The 6,774-nt window shown below is 44.7% G+C and overlaps 2 pseudogenes; one reads left to right on the top strand and one right to left on the bottom strand.

Annotated features, from left to right (window-relative positions):
- Nucleotides 1–1,562: 1,562 nt before the first annotated feature.
- Nucleotides 1,563–2,784, bottom strand: LOC102847763 (annotated as a pseudogene).
- A 1,528-nt stretch (nt 2,785–4,312) lies between these two features.
- LOC102861503 lies at nt 4,313–5,587 on the top strand (annotated as a pseudogene).
- Nucleotides 5,588–6,774: the final 1,187 nt, after the last annotated feature.

Genomic DNA, 6,774 nt, shown 5'->3' with positions numbered 1-6,774 from the left:
AATTCCATATGACCCAGATATTCCACTGAATGGAATATACCCCAATAAATTATAACTGAGGAATGAATGGAGATTTGTACATCAATGTCCATATCAGGGTTACTCACCCTCACAAGAACATGAAAATCCCCCAAATGTCCAGCCACAATCGAATGGATTGAGAAATTATGGTACATACACACCCTGGAATACTACGCAGCATGGAAGAGCAATAATTTTGAAAATCACTTAGGAGGGATTGGAGAACATTATGCTAAGTGAACTAACTCAGTCCCATAATGACAAATACTGTATAAGACCATTATTATAGAAAAAGATAACTAGTAAAACGTATATGAGGATCCAAGAGGGGGAGGGTAGGAGCAGGAAGTGAGGAGGTGCAGGTGGGTAATCACAGGGTTACATAATTTGATGGGTAGAGGGAGGGGTGGGTAAAGGAAATGGGAAAGATCTGGTATGAAAAACAATGTATAATAACTCTGTAAGTAAAGCAGCATAAAATTTTTATTTAAAAAATTTATAATTATCTGTATTTGGCAACTTGACTGGTCATAACACTGCTCTCTCAACCTAGGAAATAAGGTTTCTGATGTTTTTACATTTATCTCCAAGCTCTTTTAGCACCTCCACAAGAGGGCAGTCATGAGAAGGAAGTTTCACTTGAGTTACAAAAAGCTCTCCTTTCAGAAGTTTTTGTAATCTTTGAACAAAACCAAAACTAAACAAACTTCTTGTTGTCGGGTCAATTCTGACTCATGGTGACACAGTACATTACAGAGTAGAGCTGCCCCATAAGTTATTCTTGGCTATAACCTGTATAAACAGAATCAGTTCTCTGGGTCTTTTTTTCTATGGTGCCACTGAGTGGATTTGAACCACAAACCTTTAGGTTAAACAGCTAATTACAAACCATTTGTGTCACCTGAAGACCTCTTTGGATGAAAGAGAATCTTAAAACTTAAAGCATTATCAATATACCAGATACATAAAATCACACCTTCCCCCCCGCCATTTCCAAATAATTTTATTCAGAATTTTGAATTTGCTTCCTGAACTAAATAAATACTACACTGAACAATGTAAAAATTACCACAATTTTCTCTCCCCTGCTCCCGCCCCCCACCTCCCTATACCTAGAAACAATATCCTGGCCATCTCACCCAAGGGTTTTCCCTTCAGATTTGGCCCAGCATATGGGTTTGAATAACATCACAGCCCCTTGAGTATTATTGAAGGAGTTTTGGCCGGAGTGGGAGAACCTTGTGAATCTGAAGAGGACTAGGTTAGAGAAATGGATTAGTGTTTATTTCTTTGTCGGTATTTTTTAAGAGGGGGAGAGAAGACAGTACCTGGGGCAATAACCTATTCTAAAGAAAAGGATGTCTGAAATGTTCATGGTTCTTTCTTTTGGCTCAAAAAGTGACATTTATTCAAAGAGGTGAGGGGAGAAAAAAAAAAAGACAAGATGACCATCCATTACTTCCCTTTCCTACTTCCCCTTGTGCTCAAGCCCTCCAGAATTGAACCCTGGGCCAGGTATGGATAGCAGGACAGAACTCCTCTCAGATGAGATCAGCAACATTGGGGAGCTCTCTTCAATGGAGGCGTTGTAAAAGATCTTGATGTCTCATAGAGTCCTCTTGTTTCCTTCTGTCACCATGATAATAGCCACTCCCTTGAGACCAAAATGTCTACCATGGCCAATTCTGTGGATGTAGTTTTCCCTGTTGGTGGGAAGGTCATAGTTGATGATTAAAGAAATTTGTACATCAATGTCTCTGGCCAGTCAGTTAGTAGTGATCAGGACTCTGCTGTATCCAGAATGGAACTCCCTCATGGTCATGTCTTGTTCCTTTTTGGTCCTTATCTCCATGAATGGCAGAGAGAATGAAATCTCAGGCATGTATCTTTTCGGTAAGTCAATCAACCTTTCTTTGGGTGTTAATGAAGATGACTGCCTGGGTGATGATAAATGCCTCATACAAATCACACAGTGTGTCCAGCTTCCACTCTTCACATTCCAGAGTGATGCAGAAATGGTGGATACCCTCCAGAATCAATTCTTCCTTCTTGTCACTAATCTGAATGGGGTCTCTTGTGAACTTCTTAATCACTTTGAGCATATCAGAAGGCACTGTAGCTGATAACAAAACTACCCGGGTGTTGCTGTTGAGCTTCTGGAATATGTCATAGATCTGGTCCTTGAACCCATGGCCTAACATTTCATCAGCTTCATCCAGGACAAACATTTTTTAATGTATTTTGTAGAAAGGTATCTTCAATTATACAGATCAAACCAAAAGCCTGGGGTATCCATGATGATATGGGGGAGCCTCCATCTGCAGTTTCTGTACTTTAGCATGTGTGTTGATGCCCTCAATGCAGGCATGGCAGGACACGTCCATGTAAAATCTCCTAAATGCCCTTACAATCTTCTGTATCTGGTGGGCCAACTTTTAAGTGGGAGCCAGGACCAAGGGCTGGGTGGCATTTAAGTCCAATTCGATTTGTTGTAGAATTGATATGGCAAAAGTGTGTTTTCCCAGTCCCAGATGGGACTTGACCAATCACATCATAACCCTTGATAGAAGAAAGAATGGCTTACTGCTATATGGGAGAGGGCTTCTCAAAACCATGAGCTTTGATGCTTGGAGAAGGGACTTCTGAGAGGTTCATGTCATTAAAGCTGTCAACAATCTCAGTCCAATTACTCTCGATGACACCTTCAGGCTCCATTCCATCAAAGCCATTGCCTCTGGACTGAAAATCCTGACTTGCAGACATTACCCTTAGAAACTCTAAATCACTTTTTTATACATACATATCATCAAGTGTATATAAGGATGTAAGTTTTAAGTAGCAGGACTTTCTAGTGATAATTTCCTATTCTCACTTCCCTCTGCTTCTCTCCTTTCTTCCTCTCATGCTGTGGCTCACTGTGTGGTAGGAAAAGTGGTACAGAGGGACAAAGATGGTCGTTGGGCTCCCAAGGAAGACTGCCTAGTGGAGGTGACATTTGAACCGAGAACTGAAGGATGCACAGGCAGTGAGACACATTCTAGAAAAAGAGAACAGCATATGAAAAGACATACCAGCATAAAAGATCCTAGCATATTTTGGGAGCCAACAGAACCTTGTTATGATTTTAGATTTTATATTGGAGATGATGGGGAGCCACAGAAAATATTTCAATAGGAAGATGACACCATGAAATTTGAGATTTAGAAAAGTATACCTACACATCCATTATTTGAGGGAAGTCATCTGATGCTGAAATTCACAGGATAATTAACTGAACACATCACTGTGTATGTGTGTGAATTCAACCTCTGAACTCCTCTATGCATTTCTTTTCTGTTAACAGCAAGTCTCTGGGATTGACTCAGAGTTGCTCAAGATTCTTGATCTCTAGTAGGACCCATACTCATTCATCTGTCACATCGACAGCTTTAGCCTAGGTATTCTGATGTCTGAGTCCTATAAGCTGACAGAACCAACTCCAGGGTCAGTACAAAGCTGGAATGTTAGGTTTGGTATTCAATTAGGTTCAATTAACCCCACTCATAGGAATGGTTATTATTAACAATGTTTTAACAACCACACTTGGACATAGAATTTCTGTGTCTATTTGGAATATAAAGTGTGAAGACAGATAGATAGTAAAGAAGGTACTTCCAGCTGCTCTAGCCATCCCGGATTAAGGTCAGGGTTCAGAATAGTCATTTCAGTGGAAAGAAAATCAAATCAAACCAACCCTAGAGGTTTTAAAATAGGATGGCATAAGCACTTTTAAGACGAGATTAATAACAAAAGAGAAAGGGAAAAGGTTTCTTTGGGGAAGTGAGAAGAATAAAAACAAGGGTCTACTGACACTCATGGTTTTTACTGAGAGGCTGTTGTTCAAGGAAAATCAGGTCAACTCAGTTGAAGAAAAAGTGACTGAGCCCCCATAATGTTAACAGCAATGATCATAACAATAGCAGTAGCAAATAAAGCTATGCATTTGTTTGTAGGTTACAGTATGTTTTTACATGTGTCTTCTTTCCAATAACCCTGTGAAGCAGCTATGGTACAGGCATCTATGATGACCCAGGTCCTCCTGCTGGATTGGACGACATGGTCCCCACACGGCTCTTAGCTCTCAGGTTCCTTCAAGTTTGTCTTGGCTGAAAAGAGTTGTCATATCCCTCCCTCGGGGCACTCCACATTCAGTGACTGGTGAACACAGGGTAATAAAGACGTGGAAGTTGCCCCTTGGGAAAATTAGGAAGAGTTATCTGAGCTTCAAGAACAGTGGTGGTTGTCTGCCATCATGGTGGGCCAGGGAGAGTCACCCCTGCTGCTGTTGGACCCCAAGGAGGCCAAAGTGGTGGTGCAGCAGGAGAGTGGTGGCCAGCCGCCCCATCAAGCCATCCAAGGAAGACCTGGAGGACGGAGAGATGCTGCAGCACACAGAGAAGAAGGGCAAACTCTCTGAGCATCTGCACTACTGACAGCATCCTCAAGAAGATGCTGTCCAAGACGCATGCCACCTATGCTCGGCCTTTCTACAAGTCTTTGGACACCGAGGCCCTGGGGTTGCATGACTATCATGATATCATCAAGCACCCCATGGATGTCAGCACCATCAAGAAGATGGACAGCTGAGAGCAGCCAGACGTAAGGGCTTTGAGGTTGACATCAGTTAATGTTCTCCAACTGTTAAAAGTACAACCCTCCAGACCATGAGGTGGTGGCCATGGCTCAGAAGCTGCAGGACCTGTTTAAGATGCAGTGTGCCAGGATGCTGGACCAGCCCTTGGAGGTGACCCTGGTGGTCAGCAAGTGCACCAGAGAAGCCACAGCAGTGAGGAGAGCTCCTCAGTCCTGGGTGGCAAGGACTTGGAGGAGGAGCAGGTCACCAGGCTGGCCGAACTGCATGAGCAGCTGAAGGCAGTGCATGAGCAGTTGAAAAAGAAAAAGAAGGAGAACACAAACAAGGACACAGAGAATCACAAGGCCAAGTCCGAAGACAAGAAGAAAGCCAGGGTCATGCTGTCCACCAAGCAGGCTCGGCAAAAGGAGGCCCCTATGATGAAGGCCAGCAGCTCCACCTTGGCCAGCAGGCAGCTGAAGGGCAGGGGCACAGGCACAGGCTCACCTATGACTCGGAGGAGGAGGGCCTGCCCATGATGAGAAGCTACGATGAGAAGTGGCAGCTCAGCCTGGACAGCAACTGGCTGCCAGGGGAGAAGCCAGCCACATGGTGCACGTCATCCAGTCACGGGAAGCCCTTGCTCAGAGACTCCAACCCCGAAGAGATCGAGATTCAGACTCTGGAACCCACCACTTTTCCAGAACTGGAGAGATACATCAAGTCTTGTTGACAGAAAAAGCAGAGAAAGCTGCAACTGACAAGGGGAAGAAGTAAGCAGCCAAGTCAAAGGAGGAGTTAGCTCAGGAAAAGAAGAAAGAGTCAGGGGGCAGCTCAGTGACAACAAAAAGCTGGCCAAGGCGGAGAGAAGCGGGCCCTGTGCCGCTTCGCGCAGCCCAGCTCGGTAGCAGCAGCTCCAGCAGGCCCAGCTCCAACAGCAGCGACTCTGAATAGACAGGGACTCCACCATCACGCCCCGCCCCCGCTAGTGTCCCCGCCTATGGTTAATGTACTTCTTCTGTTCCATAGTGTGCAGGATTCTCTCTAATTCAGTGTTAAGATCTCTTCAGTTACTGCTTCACAGGTCAGAGACCTTGTGTGTGCGCTCAATGGCGAGAAGGCCTGCCCAGTGGCTTCCTGGCTGAGCTCTGGGCCCCTGAAAACCAGAGAGCACAGGAGGTGTGGCCCCAGGCTCACGATGCCTCCCTTGCTGATGCCCAGCCCAGCTGCAGCTCCAGAAGGGCCTCGGTCAGGTGCATCTCGGAGGTGTCCAGTACGGTCACCTCTTCAGCAAGTTAGGGAATGGTGTTGTCTGCTCACCAGCTCTGCTCAAGTGAGAGAGGTCTTGTTACTCCAGACCCTGGCAGGAGGTGTAAGCATTCAGGGTGTGGCTTTTCCTGGCCTCTGTGATGTTGGGACGCTCACAGGAGGGGATCCCACAGCTGCGTGTACGGTGCAGGTTCCATACACGGAAACTTTTACCTCAAGGTAAAAGAGAAGATTAAAAGGAAAAAACCCAGAGATTCTTGTAGGGTTCAGCAATTTTCTACGACAGTCCAGCCCAGTGTCCTAGTGTGTCCCCCACCTCACTTGGGCTGCTGCTGCATCCTCGGAGATGTCCCCCCTCTTTCATGTATATATAAACACGTTATTTACTTTAAAAAAGAACACTGGTGGTATTTTTGCCTTCCATATCTGTATTCAATTGCTTACCGATGCACCCCCTGTGACCTGTCTTTTAACGCGGGCTTGCATGTTGCTATGATATTGAACAGGTTACCTCATGAACTGGCTCGATTTCATTTTTTAGGAACTTTTCTTCAGCAAAAGGTCTGGAACACAATTAACACCTAGTGAACATCTGTCAAAATGTTGTCAACCTAAAGGACCATCATGACAATCAGAAAAACGTACAGTAAACACATACAAGATGCTCAACAAATTGTAGGATTTATTGTAATCAGTCATTAATGAAAGAGCCATGGTGGCAAATTGGGTGATGGGTCAGACTGCTAATAGAAAGGCTGGCAATTCAAATCCACCAGGTGCTCCATGGGGGAAATAGAGCAAATTTCCCTGTAAAGATTTGCAGCCTCAGAAACTTAATGTAGGGTTGCTACTAGTTTGAAGAGACCAGGTAA

This window comes from Elephantulus edwardii, unplaced genomic scaffold, assembly GCF_000299155.1.
Source record: "Elephantulus edwardii isolate Elephantulus edwardi_28Jun2011 unplaced genomic scaffold, EleEdw1.0 scaffold00005, whole genome shotgun sequence".
In the NCBI taxonomy this organism is placed as follows: Eukaryota; Metazoa; Chordata; class Mammalia; order Macroscelidea; family Macroscelididae; genus Elephantulus; species Elephantulus edwardii.
The sequence above is the reverse complement of the archived record's forward strand: the minus strand, read 5'-3'. Positions and strand labels throughout refer to the sequence as shown.